Below are 23,974 nucleotides of genomic sequence, written 5' to 3' on the forward strand. Positions count from 1 at the left end.
GTCTTTTAAATGTATTCTATTATTTTTTTCCATTATGCTTAGTATTTTTCTTTTGCTTAAAAAGTATCTCTTTATCCTGAGATTCTAAAGATTTTTACCTAATAGTATTCTCCAAAAATTTTGTTTTGCTTCTTACACCTGGTTCTGGAATTGATTTTTGGAGTGCAGTAGAGTTCTCTATGACTATTTGATTGTTTCAGCACATTTATTATAAGAGGGCTCTTCTCTCTAGCTCCTCTGCCATGCCTCATTTGTCATAAATCATGTTAATATAAGAGTGACTCTGTATTTGAGTCTTCTTTTTCATTATTTTGTCTATTCCTACAACAATAATAGATTGGCCCACTTTTTAATGAATATTGCTATCATGTGGAACAATTACTTTCCTATTATTGTTCTTCAATTGTGTTTTGGCTTATTCTTGGTTGTGTATTTTATTATATGCTTTCAGATTAGCTGATCAAGGCATCAAAGAAACTTGAGATATTAGCTGAGTTATACTAAATTTATACATCAATTTGTGGATAGTTAACATCTTTAAAATACTGAGTTTTCAATCCAGAAAGGTGGTATATCTCTCAATTTATTCAGATTATTTAAAAAATTCTTAAGAATCTTTAGTTTTCTACATAGAAATTTGTCCAGCTTTTGTGAAATTTATCTTGCTACATAATGTTTTTGATGTTACTGAAAACGATATTTTTAAAATTTAAATTTTGTGTCTGTTGTAGGCACTGATAATTGAATTTTTGGTTACATCAGGTCTGGGAAGGTGCGTCTTTCCACTTGTCCCTCCCTGTGAAGTCTTGGGGAAAACATTACCTCCTCCTGGCCACACGTGGGACAAGATGCACAAAGTCCTGCCAACCAGGGCAGCTCACCTGAGCGTCTGTGTCCAGAACCACCATTGATGAGATAACTCTATAGTTCTCTTTTAGTCTGTAAATATGTAGAATTACACTGATTATTTTACTAATGTCAAAAAAAGTATTCATTGGTGGGATAAATACAACTTGCTCATGATTTATCCTTTTTTTGTTTTTTTAATCCTCACCCGAGGATATTTTTTCCATTGATTTTAGAGAGAGTGGAAGGAAAAGGGGGAGGGAAGGAGAGAGAGAGGAGGGGGAGAGAGAGAGAAAGAGAGAGAGAGAGAGAGAGAGAGAGAGAGAGAGAGAGAGAAATTCCAGCACCAGGACTTGAACCTGCAACCCAGGTACGTGACCTTGACCAGAAATCGAACCCGAGACCCCTCAGTTCATGGGCCAACACCAGCCAGGGTTGATTGATCCTTCTAATGTGTTACTTCTTATATATTACTAAATCCTGTTTGCTGTTTTCCCATTTCATTCATGAAGAAAATTCTGCTGAACATTCTCTGTTATTCTGTAATGTTCCTGTTGGATTTTAGAATCAAAGTGATGCTGGCTTCAAAATGCAAGTTTGGAGAGTTCCCTTTTTAAATCTCCTGGGTGAGTGTGTGTATTGTTGGCATTATTTGAAATCTGACCTAACTAAACCAGCTCACCCAAGTCTAACTTACTAGTCACTCTGCTAACTTCCTTGATAACACGTACCAAACTTGGTAATTATTTGATAATCCGCACCTGAGGATATCTTTTCCCCATTGATTTTTAGAGAGAGGATAAGGGAGGGGGAGACACACAGAGAGAAAAACATCGATGTGAGAGAGACACATCCATTGGTTGCCTCCTGCTCATGCCCTGACCGGGCCGGGATTGAGCCTGCAAACGAGGTACGTGCCTTTGCTTGGAATTGAACCCATGACCCTTCAGTCTGTGGGCCGACACTCTAACCACTAAACCAAACTGGCTGGGGCAAAATTGGTAGTTAATTGATTATTATTTTTTCTTATTTAATATCCTTCACCTACTAGGGGACTGTACACCTTGAGAACTGGCCTGCTTCTCCAGGAGCAAGCATAAAGCTGTACACAAAGTAATTATTCAGTAAACAGAGATTTAATGAGTGGAGCTTATATTGAGTCCTGAGAATATATTGGAAAATCATTGTTTTTGTCATCATGGCAGTAGTATTAGTAGTAGGCCCTTGGCAGTTAACAATAATGACACGGCAGTGAAAAGCAGCCATCCTGAGTTTGAATCTGACTTGGCCAGTGTCTGATGACCTATGTGATCTCGGATAAGTTAACTAATTTTTCTGTGCCTCAGTTTTCTCATATTTAGAAGAGTGATAATCAAGTCTTTGTCCCTATCTAAATCCTGTGGCCAGATATGTATAATTCCGAATTCCTTCTCTGATAGGAAAGTAATGTGGTACAGATGCCACATGCTATAACAATCCTAAGGGGTGGCGTGTGGATTATGAGTCCACAGAGAAACATATAAAGACTAACTGTAAGTGGGATCATTAGAACATAAATGGACTATGTCAGTTCAGATCACGTTTCACTATGCAAACTTGAAAAACTTGGCTTTTGGAGCTGATCAATGGGAACCCAAATGCATATAGACCCAGAGAAGTTTAGAACTGGGAAGAATCCTAATGGGTTTTTTTGTTTTTGTTTTTTTTCACAACTTCTCCAATTTTAATGATTAGAATAATTAAGATACAGAGATAGCAGACAACCTTCCCAGATTACATAGCTAGTTTTCCATCGTGCTGGAGACTTGTTATACCTCAATATGAAAAATACAAGCTGATGTTATTTCAGACTTGAAAACTAGAACTAAATGATCTTTCTTGGGATGCCTTTCAATCTTGAAATTGTTAAACGTGGCCTGACTTTCTCATGATCAATGAATTATTTTTCTGATGAGTTTCTTAGAAAACGGTGATAATAAGGAGAAAAATGCATCAAGGTGCTTCAAGACAGTGAAGAAAACATACACAAAAAAAAGATTATAGTGAGCTACTAAAAAGGCTAGAGTTGGTAAATCAAGATATCTATAGAATTCTATGGATAACTACCCCCTTTTCAAAAAGGGGACTTTCAGTTTTATTATTCCTTACTAGAGGCCCGGTGCACGAATTCGGAGTCCCTCGGCCTGCCTGTGGAATCAGGCCAAAACCAGCTCTCCGATATCTCCCAAGGGGTCCCAGATTGCAAGAGGATGCAGGCTGGGCCGAGGGACCCCTCTGGTGCACAATCAGGGCCGGGGAGGGACACGGGAGGTTGGCCAGCCGGGGAGGGACTGTGGCTCCAGGGCATGTCTGGCCCATCTTGCTCAATCCCGATAGGCTGGACCCCAGCAGCAAGCTCACCTACGGATTGGAGCGTCTTCCCCCTGGTGGTCAGTGCACATCATAGCGACTGGTCAACCGGTCAATCGTCTGCCCCCTGGTGGTCAATGCACATCATAGTGAGTGGTTGAGTGGCCTTAGCATATCATTAGCATATTATGCTTTGATTGGTTGAACAGCCAACCCCACAATGGTACACTTAGCATATTAGGCTTTTATTATATAGGATTTTATATAACAAATCATATTCTGAAAAAATGTGTACATTTGACATATACTCTAGCTATTAGGAATCAAGTTATCATTAGTAGAAGCATATCAAATACTAGATCACATTCATTCAATGGAAATATTAAATTGCCTCTAGGGCAGTTAGAGCATGTTTTTGTAAAGAGAGCAGTACATCTCAATGTACGGTTACTGTTTCAGAACCCTCCATTCGACAGGGAAAGATTTTAAAGTTAAACCTGAAATCAGGTTTAATGGCATTAACATGGGGTTGTAACTTCTTAATTAGTCGTGGCTATCATAGGATGATTAAAGCACAATGCTGTGTAGACTGCAGACATGTGTTTCCTTTAGATCCCTTAGAGGGCCCAGCCAGTGTGGCTCATTGGTTGAACATCGACCTATGAACCAGGAGGTCATGGTTTGATTCCTGGTTGTAGGTTTGATCCCCAGTAGGGGGCGTGCAGGAGGCAGCCGATCAATGATTCTCTCTCATCATTGATGTTTCTATCTCTCTCTCCCTCTCCCTTCCTCTCTGAAATCAATAAAAATATACTTTTTTTTTAAAAAAAAGCACCTTTTAAGATATTGATTAAAAATAAAAATCATTTTGCAATATATAAATATGTAAAATAGAAAAATGGATGCAATTCTTTCTTACAGATACACCCCTTTCCCCCCACAAAATAATCCAAAAGACTTGTCAAAGGTCTCTGGGCATGGCTAATACGTATACATTTGATTTCATACAAGGCTAGTTTCTTGGAACAGAAAACATTACATTTTTTCTAAGTGCAACTGAAGACATATTTTCATTCTCCCCAGTGAGCTATAAGACCATGAAACTGTAAGAGAAAAAGGGTTTCATAATGTACAAGCAATTTGGCTCAGGCTGTGATAGAATCTACATCTAATCCCTTTCCTTTCTTGACATATTCTATTTTATTACACAAAAATCCAAAAAAAGCACACACTGCACGTTACCATCATCTACATTTTGGTGTACCTTCCAGATTTTTCTATGTATATACTGTGATTTAAAATAACAAACATATATTATACTAAAAAAGAGTTTTGAGGCTTCTTTTTCTTCCAGAATCATAATGTGAGCACTTTCAGATCACTAAGTATTTTTATGCATAATTTAATAGCTGAAAAAATAATAACAATGTGCTTTATAGAACCAGCCATATTTTTATTAAATTTAACCTTCCTAATAACCCTATAAGTTGCTATTATCCTAATTTTATATCCAAAGAACTAAAAATTTAGCTTAAGTAATATATGCAAGGACACATATCTAGAGAGTGAGAGAAACAGAATATAAATCTGCAAGAGTTTATGCCCTGAGTTATATCACTCAGCATTTCCTTTGTGTACACCATGCACAATATATCTAACTCTTCCCTATTGGTACTCTTAATTGTTTCTTTTCTTTTCTCTTTCCCTCCCTTCCTTCTTCTCTCCCTCCCTCCTCCTCCCCTCCCTCTTTCCTTCTTTCCTCTTCCTAACATCCTCCTTCCTTCCTTCCTTCTTTCTTATATAAACAACTCTTTATTTATTTATTTATTTTTAATTTTTTATTGTGTTTTTTACAGAGTGGAAGAGAGAGGGATAGAGAGTTAGAAACATCAATGAGAGAGAAATATTGATCAGCTGCCTCTTTGCACACTCCCTACTGGGGATGTGCCCGCAACCAAGGTACATGCCCTGGACCGGAATCGAACCTGGGACCCTTCAGTCCGCAGGCCGACGCTCTATCCACTGAGCCAAACCGGCTAGGGCATAAACAACTCTTTGATGAGCATCTGTGTAACAAAATCTTGTCACATGGCCTCGAAGATCAAATGGCTGGGAGTGACAACTGCTTGCTCAAGTGGCCATGATTTGTGGTCCTCTAAATTCTGACCCTTTGCTGTCCAACAGGTTCATGTGACAAGTTCTGGTCAATGGACTGTAAGTAGACATGATCTATGTTACTTTGTGGACAAAGCACAGAAGCCTGGCCGAGTTCTCTAGGAACTCTTCCATCTGGTGAAGGTTGAGTGTTGAGATGGTGGCTGTACAAAGGCTTGAAGTCCCCATCAGCCTGGGTCCCTGAATCGGTCCCTGGGTCACTACACAGCTCAGCTTACTAATCTGGTTTGAAACTGAAGTGTAAACAACAACAAAAAACATCCTTATGTGAAGTCACTGAGCTATTGAGTTTAATGTTTAAACATGTACTATCTTTATTTATGGGAATTAGGCAATATCTAGCAAAAATTATATCCATTTATTCTTCAACTCAGGAATCCCATTTCTAGGAATCTTTGCCAGTCACACTGGCAAAAAGAAAAAGACAGGAAAGAAATAATGTACACACAAGGCTATAATTGCAGAGGAAATGACTTCTTTTTGAGCAAACACACATGAGGAATAGTACCTTATCTTTTACATCTGCTTTTTAGGGATTTCGCTGTTCTCTACTTCAAAAATGAAAATGATATCTATTGACTTTGGGGTTCTAGTTTTGTGACGTCCGTGTTTATTTGCTTGTCTTTTTGCTCATTCATATGCCTGCACCTTGCTAATTCTGAGGGGGTCAAACAGTTTCCTGTGTCCATACATTGGTGCTCAGATGACATCAGGGCTAGAGGCTTCCGGAGGAAATGGCACCCGAGTTTCCTGTGGGGAAGGAAATCTTTAGCATTAGGAAACCAGGAGTGCCTGATGTTTTGAAGATAAAAGGTGTCAGAGGAGCATTTGCCCAAAGTGCTTTTATGTGAATTCTCAGCTGCTTACAAAGGGAACTGCTTGAGGCAAATTCAAATGCTTAAGAGGACACAAGAGATTGCGGAGGACAGTGGGTCTTGGTTGTTAACTCAAGGTAAGAGCCTTTTAATTTTTATATCCACAGCATACAGTACCTTACATTCCTCCAGGGATTTAGCCTCATTTGCATGTGAGACAGTGCCATTTTGCAAGATTCCTTTTCCTCTCTCCCTTGGGGTAAAATATTCAGTGCTCCTGCCTGTCTCTGGAACCTTGAATCATAAAGTGCTTTTCATGTTTTCTCTCCAGGTCTCACTAAAAGGAGCTTCTGAGCAAATGAGAATCTGTAATGACAGCCCCTCCGAACACTCGTGTGTGACTGTGAGCATCTGTCCTGAACTGCTGCTTCCCGGAGCCGTCCCCACATCAGCGCCCACGCCTCGGCCTTGGACCACGTGCAGAAGGCGACCTGGGAAGGCACGGAGAATGGGAAACAGCGCTGGTGTGATGAGAATGCCTAATGTACCGAGAGCAGCCAGATGCCGCAGAAGCAGCCCCGACAAATGGAAACATTACTCTGCAGAACACAGCGACGTGGGGCAGTGTGAAGCGGAATCTCTGCCCCACACAGTCGGCGGCTGGGGTGTGACCACAATGCTCAATGAGCCCGCGCGCTGAGCCAGGCCATGCCTGCTGCTCTGTGTCCCAGGGTACCATTTCCTCCTGTTGCCTCTGGCCTTGATGTCATCCGAGCACCAATGGATGGACACAGGAACCTGCTTTGATCCCCTCAGAATTAGGAAGTGCATGCATATGAATGAGCAAAAAGACACATATATCAGAAGACTATAACTCCAAGGTCAACAGATATCATTTTCATTTTTGAAGTAGAGAACAGCAAAATCACTAAAAAGTGTATGTAAAGGATAAGGTACTATTCCTTGTGTATTTGCTCAAAAATATTGAGAACTCATTTCCTTTGTTCATCTTTTCCTGGGTAAAGCTGGTCACTGAACTGGTATCTGCAGGGCCATCACAATGTAAAACATAAACAGTAGGGTTGCTATCCACATCCTATCTAATAAAAGAGTAATATGCAAATTGACCATCACTCCAACACACAAGATGGCTGCCCCCATGTGGACACAAGATGGCTGTCACAAGATGGCCAGCAGGGGAGGGCAGTTGGGAGGGACCAGGCCAGCAAGGGAGGGCAGTTGGGGGCAATCAAGCCTGCAGGGGAGGGCAGTTAGGGGTGACCAGGCCGGTAGAGTAGGGAAGTTGGGGGTGACTGGGCCTACAGGGAAGGGCAGTTGGGGGGGACCTAGGCCTGCAGGGGAGAGCAGTTGGGGGGGACCAAGCCTTCAGGGGAGGGCAGTTGGGGGGCACCAGGCCTGCAGGAGAGGGAAGTTGGGAGTGACCAGGCCTGCAGGGGAGGGAAGTTGGGGGTGACCGGGCTTGCAGGGAAGGGAAGTTGGGGAGGGGGACCCAGGCCTGCAAGAGAGAGGAGTTGGGGGGACCAGGCCTGCAAGGGAGGGCAGTTGGGGGCAATCAAGCCTGCAGGGGAAGGCAGTTAGGGGTGACCAGGCCGGCAGAGGAGGGAAGTTGGGGGAGACCCAGGCCTGCAGGGAGAGCAGTTGGGGGGGACCAGGCCTGCAGGGGAGAGCAGTAGGGGGGGACCAGGCCTGCAGGAGAGGGCAGTTGGGGGACCAGACCAGCAGGGGAGAACAGATAGGGGCGATGAGGCTGGCAGGGGAGGGCAGTTAGGGGTGACTGGGTTGGCAGGGGAGGGCAGTTTGGGGTGACCAGGCTGGCAGGGGAGGGCAGTTAGGGGTGACCAGGCTGGCAGGGGAGCAATTAGGCATTAATCAGGCTGGCAAGGGAGTGGTTGGGGGTGATCAGGCTGGCAGGCAGAAGCAGTTAGGGGCAATCAGGAAGGCAGGCAGGCTAGCAGTTGTGAGCCAGCAGTCCTGGATTGTGAGAGGGATGTCCCAGATTGGAGAGGGTGCAGGCTGGGCTGAGAGACATACACCCCCGTGCATGAATTTTGTGCACCGGGCCTCTAGTTTTATACATATAATTGATTTCAGAGAGGAAGGAAGAGGGAGAGAAAGATAGAAGAGGGAGATGAGAGAGAATCATTGATCCGCTGCCTCCTGCATGCCCCACACTGGGAATCGAACTGTGACCTCCTGCTTCATAGGTCATTGCTAACCACTGAGCCCATTGCCCAGGAGCTATCCACATTTGTAATCAATGCGCCCTGCACTGTCCACAGTGGTGTAGGAATGGGGATGACTGAGGAGGGAAACTGCTGATCAGGAAATGGCTGCAGAGAGTGAGGCAAGAGAGATTCCCCCTGAGAAGCTGGGCCCGTGGGAGAGACTTCGGTCAGTTACATGCCTGCCAGTCGTGGTTTTCCTCGTGGGGGTGGACAGGGTGTTGGGAGAAACTGTGTCCCGTCCCTTGCTATGCTTATGGCCAATGTAACGATTTGCCGACAGAGAAAGAAGCCAGTTGGCTAGCGCTGGTTGACCCGTGCAGGGTCCTGGGCCCTTCCCAGGTTCAGGCCCAACAAATGGGATTGTCATCCATGCTGGTGAGGAAATGGGAGGAGCTGTAATGAGTGCCAGCTTTGAATTTGTAGGGGGGCATTCCAAAGGTCTAGGATTAAAGAGTGTTGTGGGGGAGCAGATGGACTGGAGGTACCTCAGTGAGCTCCTTAGGATTTAAAACTACACCTACTGGGTGGCTGTTGAGCATAGAGAAGCAATCATTTTCCAAAAGAAGAAAGTCGGAGGAAGGAAGGAAACAGAGATGGGGGGGGATTATTGATGTGTTTGTGGGAGCAAAAAGGGCTGGAGTTGGCCCGGCTCGTGTGCTCAGTGGTTGAGTGTCAATCTATGAACCAGGAGGTCATGGTTCAATTCCTGGTCAGGACACATGCCCGGGTTGTGGGTTCGATCCCCAGTCTGGAGCGTGCAGGAGACAGCTGATCAATGATCGCTCATTGTTGGTGTTTCTCTCTCTCTCTCTCTCTCTCTCTCTCTCTCTCTCTCTCTCTCTCTCTCTCTTTCCCCCCCTTCATCTCTGATATCCATAAAAAAATATATATATATTTTGAAAAAGGGCTGGTGTTGGAGGCAATATAGCTTCATGGTCAGAGGATAGGTTTTGGATACAGACTACTGGGAGTGAGATCTGCTAATTCTCACCAAGTCTCAGTTTCCTTATTGGTCAGATAGATAATAATCACAGCTACTCCATAGCATTTGGAGAAAGAAATTGAGATAACATATGAATAAACATAGGACAGTGTCTGGATTACAGTAAGCCTTCAATGAATAGTAGCTATTTATTTACTAGAACATAAAAAATAGAAATAAAACAGTAACTAATGGTATTAGAACATATAGGAGAGATCAAGTGTGAAAGGAAGAATTCTGGATGAGGGCAAATCCATGGTCAAAGACATAGCAATACATTCATGGACTCTGTAAGGGGACAAGGAACTTTCATAGGCACATTCTCTAGTTCTTCAAACATGTGTATCATAAAAACCCTTGAAAACTTCTGTCTTCTATTAAGAGAGAAATACCTGTCTATGCCCTTTCTATATGCTGGCACTCAACCAAGCAGAGATGAAGTTTTCGGCAGAGTTGACAACCTGCACACTGCGCATTTTGCATTCCCAGTGACTCCTAGACTGCTTTACGATTGAGGAAGAGGAGTCCTGGGATAGATATATTTTGACAATATTCCCAGGAAAATCTCCCTTCATGCCCATGGGTGGACCCCTGGGCCCTATTCTGTCCTGGATTCTGCCTTAGAATGAGGTCCTTCCCTGACACAACGCCACTCACTTACGCTCTGGAACGTGCCTCCAACACTTACGCACAGATGACGTCCCTCTTTTGGTTTACGTGGGCTACTCTGACTCATGGAAATTTGGCGTTTGCTGTCACCCATTGGAAGGAAATATTGGTGCTGACATGAAAAGAAACGGGTTTGAATGCTGGATCAATAGTTTGTGAGCTTTATGGCCTAAACTCTCATTTCCCCACACTAATATGGGCTTAATTCATAGAGTCATGACAGTAAAATTAGTGCACGTGAAAGCTCTTTCTACATTACGGAATAGCACACAAGTGTCTGGTGGCATTATTAAAATTTTTAACTTTAATAGGTTAATTCTTTCTTAATCACTCCCCAGGCACTTGTTACCCCATTAGCTACTGAAGAAATAGCAGCATGTAGCAGTCAAGTGCAGTCCAAATTCAGATTCAATAGCTACTCAGGGGAAGCAATTCGCCACCTCAAAATATGCATTTTGGGGAAAATTATATTTCCTCCTCCTAGTTGGCTCACTAAAATTATAGGAGAAGAAAATAATTGTCTTTCTACCCTTCTAAGCTTTTCTGGCTGGCCTAATAGTCAAATTCACATAAGATAAATTAATAGAAGAAAACCAAATTTAATACATATGTACATAGGGGGGGTTCCCTAATGAGAGCTTAGGAGGCATTGGGCAGTTGAGGGTTACATGCCATTCTGGAGTAAGGAGAGGGAGGCAGGGGTTTGGGATTTTGAAGAAAAAGTAGGCATTCACAGGTAGATGAGAAAGAGCACACATCCTATATAATAAAAGCCTAATATGCTAAGTGTCCGGTCGTCCGTTCAACCAATCAAAGCATAATATGCTAATGATATGCTAAGGCCGTTCAACCACTCGCTATGATGTGCACTGGCCACCAGGGGACAGACAGTCGACCGGTCGACCAGTTGCTATGATGTGCACTGACCACCAAGGGGCAGACACATCGATGGGTAGGTTAGCTTGCTGCTGGGGTCTGGCCGATTGGGACTGAGCAAGATGGGCCGGACACTCCCTGGAGCCCTCTTGCAGTCCCTCCCCAGCTGGCTAACCTTCCGTGTCTCTTCCCAGCCCTGATCGTGCACCGGTGGGGTCCCTTGGCCTGTCCTGCACCCTCTCACAAGCCAGGACCCCTTGGGGGATGTCAGAGAGCCGGTTTTGGCCTGATCCTGCAGGCCAGGCCAGGGGACCCCACTGGTGCATGAATTCATGCACTGGGCCTCTAGTATACTAAATAAACTGGGCCAATGGGACACAGAGCAGAGTCTATCAAACAGACTCTACCTGTATCCTCCTGGCCTGCCATACTTAGATCCTATTATGCCAAGAGGATAGCTCCCTTCCTTTAAGAGGGTTTTTCTATCAGATTCCCTTTCAGGTAGAGAGGGAGATTCAAAGGTTCTTTCTGAGCCTTTTGTTTCTTAAAAACAAGCAGCTTGAAACCATCAATACCCGCCAAAAGCATATTTTGGGTAGCAAACTCTGCCTCCCCTCACTACTAATTTCCAAGCTTATGAAACCATCTTGCATTCTTCCAGAGGAGCACGACTCGGTATGTCTTAGATTACGAACACAACACTTACCTCCCAACACACACACATACATTTAGCCAACAAATTTGTTAGATTACTAGTCAAATAAATTCCGTCTGTTCAATAACTACAGGTTGAAAGTTAAACATGAGGGAACAGAGAAATATAAAAAGGTCTGATTTTTTTTTTCTTCTCACCAACAACCAGTTCTCTGATTCTTTGACACCAACTGGGCATCCAACAAATGAATGTGATTCTGATACTCTCGACCTAAAGCTGGTGTCCAATCCCACCAGTGAAAGGACTCCGGTCCCGAAGGACTGCCCCTGTATCAGAGACTCCCACAGATTAGCTCAAGAAAGGAAGAGGGATGGAGAAAGGAGAAGGCATCTTGTAGATAGAGGACAGAAGAGCTGCTTGGGGAGCCAAGGACAGAACCCAAAGTTTGATGCAGCCTCAGAAAGAGGATGCTTTAGGAGGTCAGGAGCAAACTATTTTGGGTATATCACCATTAAAGTGTTACTTGGTGGGAGAGGCCTTCGACTCTACCTGTTGCTTGTGGGAGTGGAATTCTTGTGACAGCCCAAGGAAAAGTATTTTCTGAGACTCGCACAGGAGAAGGAGTGATTTTTATTTCTGTGGAATTACATCCCTGAGTTTCCAAGGTCCCTTTGCCCCCTTGTCCTGCCAAGGCAGAAGTGCTGTTTTGCCCGGATCAGGCCTAAAATCAGAGCCAGTGTCCAGAGCTTCTGTTCCATGTTGGAACAACCCCATCCAGCCTCAGGCTAGTTTAGTTTGTGTTTCCAGCTGCAGTTCATCAGTGGGGGAGGAGGCGGGTTTCACAAGATCGTGGGCCATAGAGATGAAAGCAAGGAAGAGGAATGAGAGAGCCTTACAGGAGCCCAGAGCCAAGAGCTTATAGAGAGAGAATTCCTTTAATCAGGGAATTATGCATTCACAAATGTTGGCTCACTTGCTGTGGCCACGCCCATCCGGCCAATGATCTCTGTTCCCAGGTTTGACTGACAGACAAGTACCTTTCCGATGCCACCCACTTCACTGGGCATGTGTCTGTCTCCCCTTTGTGGGGTCATTCCCCCAAGGATCTGCAGGGGATGGGCCGGTGGTTCCCCGGGGTGCGGGAAATTGCAGCTTCCTGGTAAAGCTGCCCAATGACATGCCCATACAGTAATGTCTGGCCTTGCCTTTGCTCCCTTTCTAATATTAACAATTAGCTAATTACAACGGCATCAAAAGGAACTCAAATACTTTCAATTATTTCTTCTAGTATCTTCTTGCTGGCCTCCTTGGCTTCTATTCTGTAAATCTTTTCTTTTGATCATAATTTTTGCTTATTCATAATTTAAATTTTAATGGTCTAGACCGTGTCTCATTATCTCTCCTGGTTTTGTTATTCCACGGCACACAGTTAGTTCTCTGGATATTCCCTCCAATGAAATTTCCAAAAGCAAGTATTTAATCGGTCCAACTCATCTTTCTTAGGCATATTTCTTTTTACTAGTACAGCTTAACTCAGATGCTACTCACAATCTCATGAGCCACAGCTGATAAGGACATTGCTAGAAAAGGCATATAAATTGGCTGTTTCAGACTAATTCATCTGGACTAGAGGGACCATGAAAGGAACCACTTCCCTTAGCCAAACAGGAACCATGATTGGTGAATTTATTTAAGTATCTTGCTAGGGAACTTGCATATATCAGCTCACTTAATCTTCCCAACAAACATATAGAGTAGATATTATCCCCACTTTGTAGAAAAAGAAATTTAGGCTTAACAAGATTAAGCCCAAAATCATGCAGCAGAAAATGTACTCCAATAGATATTATTATGCTTTAAATGCCCCCAAAGCCCACAGTTTAAGAGCACACGTTTTTTTGAGGGTAAAGATCTGGATCCTCTAACAGAGCAGAGACGAAGTGCTCCTGTGAATCTGAGAGCGCAGGAAGCGTACATTAATAACAATAGTTACATTGCTAAGTGCTTTCTATGTACCAGGTACCACGCTGAGTGTTTTAAATGGATCCTCTCCTTGATGCCTCATAATCACACTATGAAATAGGAGCGATTATCATCCTCATTTCATAGATGAAGTCCGGTATACAAAAGGGGACAGGGGTCCACACAGAGAGCGCGGCCATTGTTAATGGCAGACCTGTCACTCAAATCCAGGTTGATTAAATTTAAACCCTATATTCTTACTAGAGGCCATAGTGACAGAGAAGGACCTCTCAAAGTCTACCCCCCCCTTTCCACTGAGGACAGCAGAGTGGTAACATTTTTTGATAGAGGGAGGGCAATTTAAATTACGCATTAAAGATAACTTTGCGGTTAAAAGTACTGGGTTAAATAGAATTAGCCAAGAAGTTTAAAAATCACTTTTCCACCTGTTTTTCTCCATATATCCAAAAGCCCTCCCCCACCAAAGGGAAGCTAATTATTTTAAAAAGGATTTAATACATGTGGACGAAGAGGGGTCACATACTAAACCTGGCAAGCGCAGGGGAGGCCTGCATGGCGACCTTACAAACACAGACCTAAAATAACCACAAGGGATGGTCTGAAATTAAACATTTTTTAACTGAACATAACTAAAAGCAGTTTATGGTAAGTAATCATGTCTAGGCTAGGATCTTCCCTGACAATGGTCAATCTTCACCTAATCTGTTGTCATTTTGCATCTAGGATAACATACCTGATAAACATGCCTTTGCAAAAAACAAATTTTCTTTGTTTTGGACCCCTTAAAGCACAGGCACTGTGCTAGAGTGTAGACCACAAATCCCCTCATCATCATTGTTATCTGTTAACTTTGATGTACCCACCTGTGTAAAAGAATACATTATTGTTGCCTGTTAACTTTCCTGTACCCACCTGTGTAAAAGAAGTATGTGTCTATCATTTCACTTTTCATCCAATCCTAGAGGTTCCCCTGCTTTGCCTTCTCCCACCTCCCTCGTCTATCACCAATGGATTTCATGTAACCCACTTACGTCTTCTCTTTTGATCGAATGTATAAAGCAGGGTGCAGAACTGCCATTTTCTGTGGCATTTTCTCAATCCTTTGAGATTTTGCTTCCTGGCAATGTCAGTTTGGCTCAAATAAACTCATAAGAATTCTCTACAGGTGTGAACGTTACTTATGTTGACGGTACTTTATGTATCTCAGAGATACTTCTGAGATAAGAGATTCTGCTGTCCAGAGAGCACAGACAGTGAGCAGGCGTCAGGAAGGATGCTGGTTCCGGAGGGCAGAACCCATGTGAGACTTGGGTGGAGAGGAACTCCCTCGCCTCCCTATCCACCATATTCCCCATGTCATCTAATAAAAAAATGACAGCCAGTCAATTCAGTCTTGAGTGATCAATAACAGGGCACTTGGCAACAATTATTGAAAGACAAAGACAAATGACCAGAGATTTGGAGAAGAGATTTCATCCCAGAAAATCCAGCAGATGATGGGAAAGCCATCCTGTCCCAGAGAGGAGAAAGGGAAAGGCTTTGCTGAATAAACCTTTCCTCTGGCCCCTGTGGGGAAGCACGGGACTTGGTTGGAAAGTCTGTAAAGAGGATTCTCTGAAAGGTCGGGGGCCTCTAGGGGGACCTTGCCGAAGGTGGCAGCTCCTCCCTAGACCTTTCCAAACAAGTCCGAGTCCCTCCCCCCACCCCGGTGTTTTACTAGAATCTTTATGTTTAGACTTCAAAATGTCCTTGTTTGAAAGACACTGCAGATGCATGTGTATCTCAAGGATATGTACCCTGCTGATAGTATCTAGGGGTTAATTTTAGTTCCAGCTGTTGCTACAATAAAAGCCTAAGGAGGCAGGCCCCTCTTTCACAGTAACGTGTGTCAGAGTCATCCATTCATCCGTTGCTCAGGGTCTGCTGGTCAATCCCGGCAGGCCCCCAGTACTTTGCTCTGCCTCTAATGGAGCTCTTGTTACCTAGCGCATCTCTGTCACCCTTACCAGATTGTGAGCTACTTAAGGCCAGTGTGCACATGCCTAGGACAGATATTCAATAAATATTTTCTGGATAGAGGTTTTAGAGTTGTCCTTTGATGTACAGGTGGCAAACCAAGACACAGAAAATAGTCTTATCCATGGCTACTCAAAGAGTCAATGAAACTACTCACAATCCAGTATATCCCACTTCCCAGCTTCAGGGGCCTTTATTCCCTCCCCAAGGAGCTGAGCTCCAAGCCGTCAGCATTTGCTGGGCTCTTGCTTGGTGGTCCCTCCCTCCTGACCTCCTCCCTCTCCAGTGACAGTAAATTATGAGCACTGGGGGGACAATTCTCCAGGGTTTCTTTCTCCACTCCACACACTGTACTCAGGAGGACATCTGGTGGTGGGGAGGGAATGACTGCTACCCTTGACACTTTGTTCTGTGTTTTTCATAGATCTGAATATGACCTGGGCAGGAGGGGTCAAAGAACGAAGCAAAGCCACCTGCTGCTCCCATTTTTATTGCTGATTTTAACCTGCTTAAGTTTCACTTCATCTCCCACTTCTTCCCCCCAACCCCCTTCACTGTCTCTCCTTCTCTAAAATGTAATGAGGCAGGGTCAAGGAGAAGGCGTCATGGATGGGGTCAACCTTGGGGTCAAGGAAAAGGTGTCATGGAGGGGGTCAACCTTGGGGTCAAGGAGAAGGTGTCATGGGTAGGATCAACTTTGGGGTCAAGGAGAAGGTGTCATGGGTAAGGTCAACCTTGGGGTCAAGGAGAAGGTGTCATGGGTAGGGTCAACTTTGGGATCAAGGAGAAGGTGTCATGGAGGGGGTCAACCTTGGGGTCAGGAAGAAGGTGTCATGGAGGGGGTCAACCTTGGGGTCAGGAAGAAGGTGTCATGGAGGGGGTAAACCTTGGCAGCATTTAGAGGGTGCTGTGTCTCTAGTACAAATAACATGGGAGAATTTAGTGAGTCTAATACTCCTATTTTACAATGAGATGCTGAAGCTCAGGCAGTTCAAATGTCATTGCCATGACCATTCTGACGGAGAGAAGGAGGCGGGTCCATGGTCTTCTATCCCAGCTCACTCCCTACTGATCGGACACATCTCAAGGTCCACCATAGAGCTTCAGACAAATAGAAGCCCGTAAGCCCTGACCCGTTTGGCTCAGTGGATAGAGCGTAGGCCTGTGGACTGAAGGGTCCCACGTTTGATTCCAGTCAAGGGCATGTACCTTGGTTGCGGGCACATCCCCAGTGGGGGGTGTGCAGGAGGCAGCTGATCGATGTTTCTCTCTCATCGATGTTTCTAACTCTCTATCCCTCTCCCTTCCTCTCTGTAAAAAAAAAAATCAATAAAATATATATATTAAAAAAAGTCAGTAATACTTTAAGTGTATAAAGACAGCATCTGGAGTTCTAACAAAGACCGAGGTTGATTTGCCTCTGCACATCTGTATTTTATGTCTCAGCACCTCACAGAGTAGCACACAGGAGGATTCCTTGTTCTGTATGCTAAGAACTGCTCCAGCTTTCACACACAAAGTTAATTGGTCAGTGTTTTGTTCCAGGGCTTTCACAGTATGACTGTTCCCACTTCACAGCTTTGCTACCTGGGGTTCAATAATAACAGTCACAAGTGCTCCCCATGATGTCGCTGACTTATCTGCACGATCCCAAAGCTGTTCTCAGAGAAAGGAGTTTAGTTATTATACAGCCAAGAAATGGGCAGCTGAGCCTTTAAACCAAATCTCAAGCCATGAATGGTGTCATCGAGTGTCACCGAAAGAGGTTAATTATTAGACACCGGGGATGGATACAGCTTTAGGACGTTGTGTTAGCTTTGAAGTATTCCATAGGCCTTTTATTCACAGGTACTAAGGTACCTAGCTGTAGAAGGCAGAATAGAAAAGGTGTTTTCACTTTCAGTTTTTTTTCAGGATTTTAGATTGAGAAAAACGTAACCAGAAATTAACTACTAAGTGGAGGGCTAAATTAGGCTTTCACGTGTTGACTATGTTCTCTGCGCCCATGACCCCCCCCCCCCCCCCCGCTGGCTTTGCACACACAGATTTGCATTAGACAGAGGCCTTGTGATGTGCAGAAGGAAGGGGACCACAGCTGCCACCCCCACGGCCCACCACTTCGTGACTTGGCCCAGGTCCTGCAGCGAAGCACAGCTCCAGGTTTTCTAGCTAATACAGAGAAAAGCATTCTTCCTGCCCCTCTTCTACTTGCTGCAAAACGAACACAGAGCAAGCCAAGCGCGCATTCTTTCCAGCCCGTGGTCACTCATATTAACATTCCAAGCCTCGCTGGTGTGGCTCAGCCGACCGATGACCCAGGAGGTCACAGTTCGATTTCTGGTCAGGGCACATGCCTAGGTTTCAGGCTTGATCCCCAGTAGGGGGTGTGCAGGAAGCAGCTGATCAATGATTTTCTCTCATAATTGATGTTTCTATCTATCTCACCCCCTCCCTTCCTCTCTGAAATCAATAAAAATATATATTTTTTAAAAATTCCAAGAACACTGCTTAATAGGACTTCACGGGTGGAGAGATGGTGCTCTCCATGATCTATGCAAACCTGAGAGCCATCGTTTTAATCCTGCCAGCTCCAGATCAATCGGCGCATCCATCGCGTAGGCACTAAAGAGTAAATACACGACTCGAGTGGGTTCTTTTTCAGGTTGCGAGTGTGAGCGGGTGTGTGCATGTGTCTGTGTGTGGCAGTGTTTGTTTTGTTTCCAAGGTCTCTATCCCAGGCGGCTCTAACAAACAGCCATCTAATGACCAGAGCTGGGCTGGTTCCAGCCAGATCAATACTGCACACAGCTCTCAGTCCGCACTTCCTGACGTTTGCTCTTAGGCAATGCGGTGGGGCAGCTGCTGTGTTTGCAGGCAGGACTGGCTCTGGGAAAACCAGTGCAGCCGGCTCAATGCTGCTGTAAAATTCCTTCGGAGGCCCCGTGCTTCCCATCACAGGCCCCGGGTCCCACTGCCTTCTGTGCTGCTGCAACCATCATCGCCGAGGCCTGTGGGGCTTTCCTCACTTACCATTACCAAGGGCCCCAGAGAGAGTCGGCATTTCCTGCCCTGCCTCACCCATGCCTTCCCCTAGGGACCTGGGCCTCACAGGCTAATCGATTTGATCAAGCAAATAGAACAGACGTATTAATGGCTGGGGGTGACCGAATGCACCTTCTCGTGTAATTCGTGCGTTTTACAGAATGCTTGTCGCTTTGAGAAGTGAGAAAAGTGAGCTACCAAATGCGGTTCTGGACATGGAAGAGTGCATTGTCCGCAGGGAGACTGAACCTTGTCACATCAGACCAGGTGGGTGTCCTCACACCAGCCAGGTGACAGGCATCCCGGAGGGGTCAGCACCTTAGCTTGACCCCAAGGCCACAGAGCACAGTCTTACATTAAGCTGGCTTTCTGACAGATGTCCATTGTTCCCCACAAAGGGGAGGAATGATAGTCCTGGCCGGGTGGCTCAATTGGTTGGAGCCGGGGTCGGCAAACTGCGGCTCGCGAGCCACATGCGGCTCTTTGGCCCCTTGAGTGTGGCTCTTCCACAAAATACCATGGCCTGGGCGAGTCTATTTTGAAGAAGTGGCATTAGAAGAAGTTTAAGTTTAAAAAATTTGGCTCTCCAAAGAAATTTCAATCGTTGTACTGTTGATATTTGGCTCTGTTGACTAATGAGTTTGCCGACCACTGGGTTGGAGCATCATCCCATACACCGAAAGGTTGCGGGTTCAATTTCCGGTCAGGGCACATACCTAGGTTGTAGGTTCGATATGTGATGGGAGTGCATACAGGAGGCCACTGATCAATGTTTCTCTCTCTCTCTCTCTCTCTCTCAAAATCAATAAGAAAAAGAGAGAGGAATGAAAGAGGCAGACGAAGAGGCACAAATCTCTCCCCACTGAGAGAACACGGTCTTGCAGCTCCACCTCTGCTGTACACAGTCAGAGGCGTCATCTTCATATGTGCACACAAATCTTCGCCAGATGTTTGCAGGAAATGAAGGGAAAGCGGTGAACATGCCAAACGTAAGTTGTGGGAGACAGGTCCAAATAAGCCATGCCGGACCTCAGAGTATCCCTGCGCCTGGCTCACCAGGCTGCTTCCCCTGCTCGGGGAGGGTGTCCCGCAGGCAGGGCAGACCTCCCGGCCCAGGCCGTTTCCAGGGCACTGGGCAAGGATCAGAGAGCTCTGTTTGGAGGGAAAAGATCTCCATTGTCGAGAAAATGAAGAGGCACAGAACTAAAACTGAAAAGAAGAGAATGAAGAAGTACCATTCTTTCCACAAATCTAGTTCAAGCCGCTTAGGGAGAATGCTACTGGGAATGTCAAAATATTTATACGTTCGAGTTCCTTTTACTTGTCTAGAAAAACGCGTGCAAGTTTCAGATGTTTTATCTCAGTCATTCAGCAACAGTCACTCTAATGTGACAGAGGCAGGCCCGCCCACATGCATATCCTGCAGCCTAGAGATGAGGACCCAGGAATATTAATTAATCCAGGCCTCACACGTCTGAGGCCACTGTGCAGAGGATGGCTGGCTTTATCATGGGGACCAGAGGCGGGAGGTTGACCAGAAGTATAAAGAAGACAGTTTTCACTTTTGAGGAGCCAGAATCCTGCAGGGGGAGGAATGGACATACACAAGGGGTTCTAACACAAGGTGCTGAGTGTCCTGATCAAGGAGGAATATGAGTGGGAGGACGGGAGGCACAGGGAGTCTGTAGGCAAATGACCTGGTAGCTTCAGTGGCCAGCAAGGCTTGAGTGCCATCTCTGGAGAAGCATTACATGACGGCCCTCGGTCACTGAACGGCCTTCAGTTTAATTTGAACTTCACACAGGCGTCCTCAAACTACGGCCCACGGGCCACATGCAGCCCGCCGAGGACATTTATCCGGCCCGCTGGGTGCCGCTGCCTGTCCTGCTTAGCAGCCGACGCGTCCCGGGCCCACAGTGAGCATAGGAATTTGTTCATAGTTTTTTTTTTAAAACTATAGTCCGGCCCTCCAACGGTCTGAGGGACAGTGAACTGGCCCCCTGTTTAAAAAGTTTGAGGACTCCTGGTAGAGTGTTGACCTACAGATTAAAGGGTCCTGGGTTCCATTCAAGGGTACATATCTTGGCAGTAGGCTCCTCCTGGGCCTGGACCCTGGTCAGGGCTCCTGCAGGAGGCAATCAATCAGTGTGTTTCTCTCACATCGATGTTTCTCTCTGTCTTTCCCTCTCTCTCCCACTCTCCCTAAAAATCAATGGAAACATATCCTCGGGTGAGGATGAACAAAACAACAGCAACAACAACAAAGGTACCCAAGATATTGTGGGGGTGAGGCAGGAATGTTATACATTCAATACATGTTAATTATTATAGCTATTTTTACACTCACTTCTCAGCTGAAAATTTATTCACTTCTGCCCTCCAGGATCATAAAGCCGCTGTCCAAGGTACTATGCTCCCAGAATTCACTAGAGCTCTTTATTCAATTACTTAGGTCAATAAAACATGCTACGGTGGTATAACATACCTGCTTAATATGTTGCTCCCCAAATAAATTTTCATTTTTATAGGAGTCTTTGACATCTGAATGTCTAAAGTGTGGTTTGGTGCCCCCTCAAATTACACCATGTGCCACTGAAAGATTCACTTTTTTTGATGCCTCCCCAAGAAAGACTCCTCCTGGCCTTGAGTTTCTCCCCTCTTCCTGTACAGACTGTTAGGTTTGATCAAATAATTGAATTGATACCCCTCCCCTGGGAACTGAGCTTTAGGCCACTTCTCAACAGACATTCCCTTTCGCTTAGACCACACTCCACTTGCTAAGACCACATTCCACTTGCTAAGACCACATTCCACTTGCTAAGACCACATTCCACTTGTGAAGACCATTATCTCTCCCCTCTGGACCTTCCCAGAATTCAGACCTGCACAGAGAATTCTCTGCCCAGAAAACGCCCACCTAGAGTCTTTTAAAAACCTCTGACTCCCCATCTCTGGGTGCCGGTGCCATTTTGGGGCTCAACTCATCTGGTCTTCTAATGACGATCTAATACATGTATAATCCCTCACCACTTGGGCCTCGTGCATCCCTCCCTCAGCAACCCTAACACAGACCACGTCTTATGTATCATCGGATTAGAACCTGGGGATTCTCATTGCCATTTCTGGTACAGATCCTTCCAGGCATTTTAAGATCTCATTATAACAGGTGCAACCAACTGCGTGAAGCAAACACACCCTTGACTTGGATTCTGCTTGTTTAAGCTAAATCACAATGTCATTTTAACAGACTGGACTGTAAGGAGTTGAAGTTCTGTTGCCAAGAATCAATTATTTGCAGCGAGCAAAAGCCAGCCGATTTTATGCAGAATGAGTCATGCGAGGAGATTTTACATTTTTAGTGCAAACTGGCTCAGCTAAGATGTAATATTGTTGCTTCATCAGAAATGAAGCAGCCAATTTAGTGGGCTGTTTTTAGGGATCGAAGAGGGTACAAACCAAATATTTATCTGAAATCCCCCAAATTTCACCATGAAGTAGGGATTCCATGTGCTTCTTTAATTTGGGATTAAGTTATTATTTTCTACAAACACTTATTTTTACTTGCCACTCTATTTCCTTTATAGTTTTTCTAATTAGTCATCACTTCTGGTGTAGTGAGCAATAGTGTCTGAGACTAAAGAATAAAAATTATAGCCCCAAACATTAGGTATTTCTTCTCAGTTCATGACTTCAACCGCTTAATAAGTTGGGAGACTTCCTTGTCCTTTGTTTTAATTAATTTTCTAGATTTACATACCAAAAAATCCATACAACATGACTTTTAAACTTATTAAGTCATAAATTATTTTAGAAAAAGATGAAGACTATGATCTACTTCCTAGGAAATTCTCTCACATGACATTATACAAATCTGCACATTCGCACACAACTTTGCATAGACTCTGAGGAGATTCTTCACTCTCTATGAAGCTCGGCTAGACTTTCTAGGCACCTGGCTCTGAGATCCAGAACCTTTGCCATGAATCTTCTCTGAGAGATCCTAGGGTCTGTTGGGTTTTTGGTTTCAGACCTAGAATAGTGACGCGACAGGTTTCAAATAAATACATATTTATCTGAGATATGTATATATTTTTTCACATTTTTTTTTATTGATCTCAGAGAGGAAGGGAGAGAGAGAAACATCAATGATGAGAGAGAATTATTGATCGCCTGCCTCTTGCACGCCCCACACTGGGGATGGAGCCTGCAACCCAGGCATGTGCCCTGACCTGGAATGGAACTGTGACCTCCTGGTTCACAGGTTGACACTCAACCATTGAGCCATGCCGGCCAGGCAGTTTGGGGCTGTTTAACTCAACACTGGGGGAAAAAAGCACCTTCCTTTTTCATTTCTTTTTAAGCTCACTTGATGGAAAGTTAGACAAAAGAACAAGCTTTTGCTAGGGTCGCCAAAGGAGGAACATATGTGGCCAAAAGGGGTAAAGAATTATAAATTTACCACAGGCCGGGTGCACAACATTCATGCACTGGGGGAGGGGGTCCCCTCAGCCCGGGACCCCTCGGGGAATGTCCATCTGCCAGCTTAGTCCCACTGCTCCTTAGCTCTGCCTCAGAGGTGGGAGAGGCTCCTGTCACCACAGCTGCACTCACCAGCTGTGAGCCTGGCTTGTGGCTGAGTGGCACTCCCCCTGTGGGAGCACATTGACCACCAGGGCGCAGCTCCTGCATTGAGCATCTGCCCCCTGGTGGTCAGTGTGCAACATAGTGACCAGTCTCTCTGCTGTTTGGTCGATTTCCATATTAGCCTTTTATTATATAGGATTGTTACATCTGCTAGCAGAAGGGCCAAAATGCATGGGGCGGGGGCAGAGTAGGGGGAGTGGGATATTGATGTCTCCTGTAAAGATTAGTCAGAGTAACCATTGGGCCAGGTATAGGTGGGGCAGGTGTAGTCCACTGGCAACCGAAGGCCATTGATCATGAGACCTATAATGAGAATAACAGGGAAATCGCCAGGAGGGTCAAGAGCCCCAAGCAGGGCATAATGGAGTGCAAGAATATGCCTAACAGCTTTTACTGTCACTTAAAAAAAAAAAAAAAAAAAAAAAAAACCACAACAGCCCTAGCCAGTTTGGCTCAGTGGATAGAGCATCAGTCTGCAGACCAAAGGGTCTGAGGTTCGATTCTGGTCAAGAGCACCTACCTCGGTGGCGGGCTCCTCCCGGGCCTGGGCCCTGGTCGGGGCTCAGGAGCAACCAATCGATGTGTTTCTCTCACATCAATGTTTCTCTCTGTCTTTCCCTCTCACTTCCACTCTCTCTAAAAATCAATGGAAAAATGTCTTTGGGTGAGGATCAAC

Source organism: Plecotus auritus (assembly GCF_963455305.1).
Source record: "Plecotus auritus genome assembly, chromosome: 14".
Classification (NCBI taxonomy): domain Eukaryota; kingdom Metazoa; phylum Chordata; class Mammalia; order Chiroptera; family Vespertilionidae; genus Plecotus; species Plecotus auritus.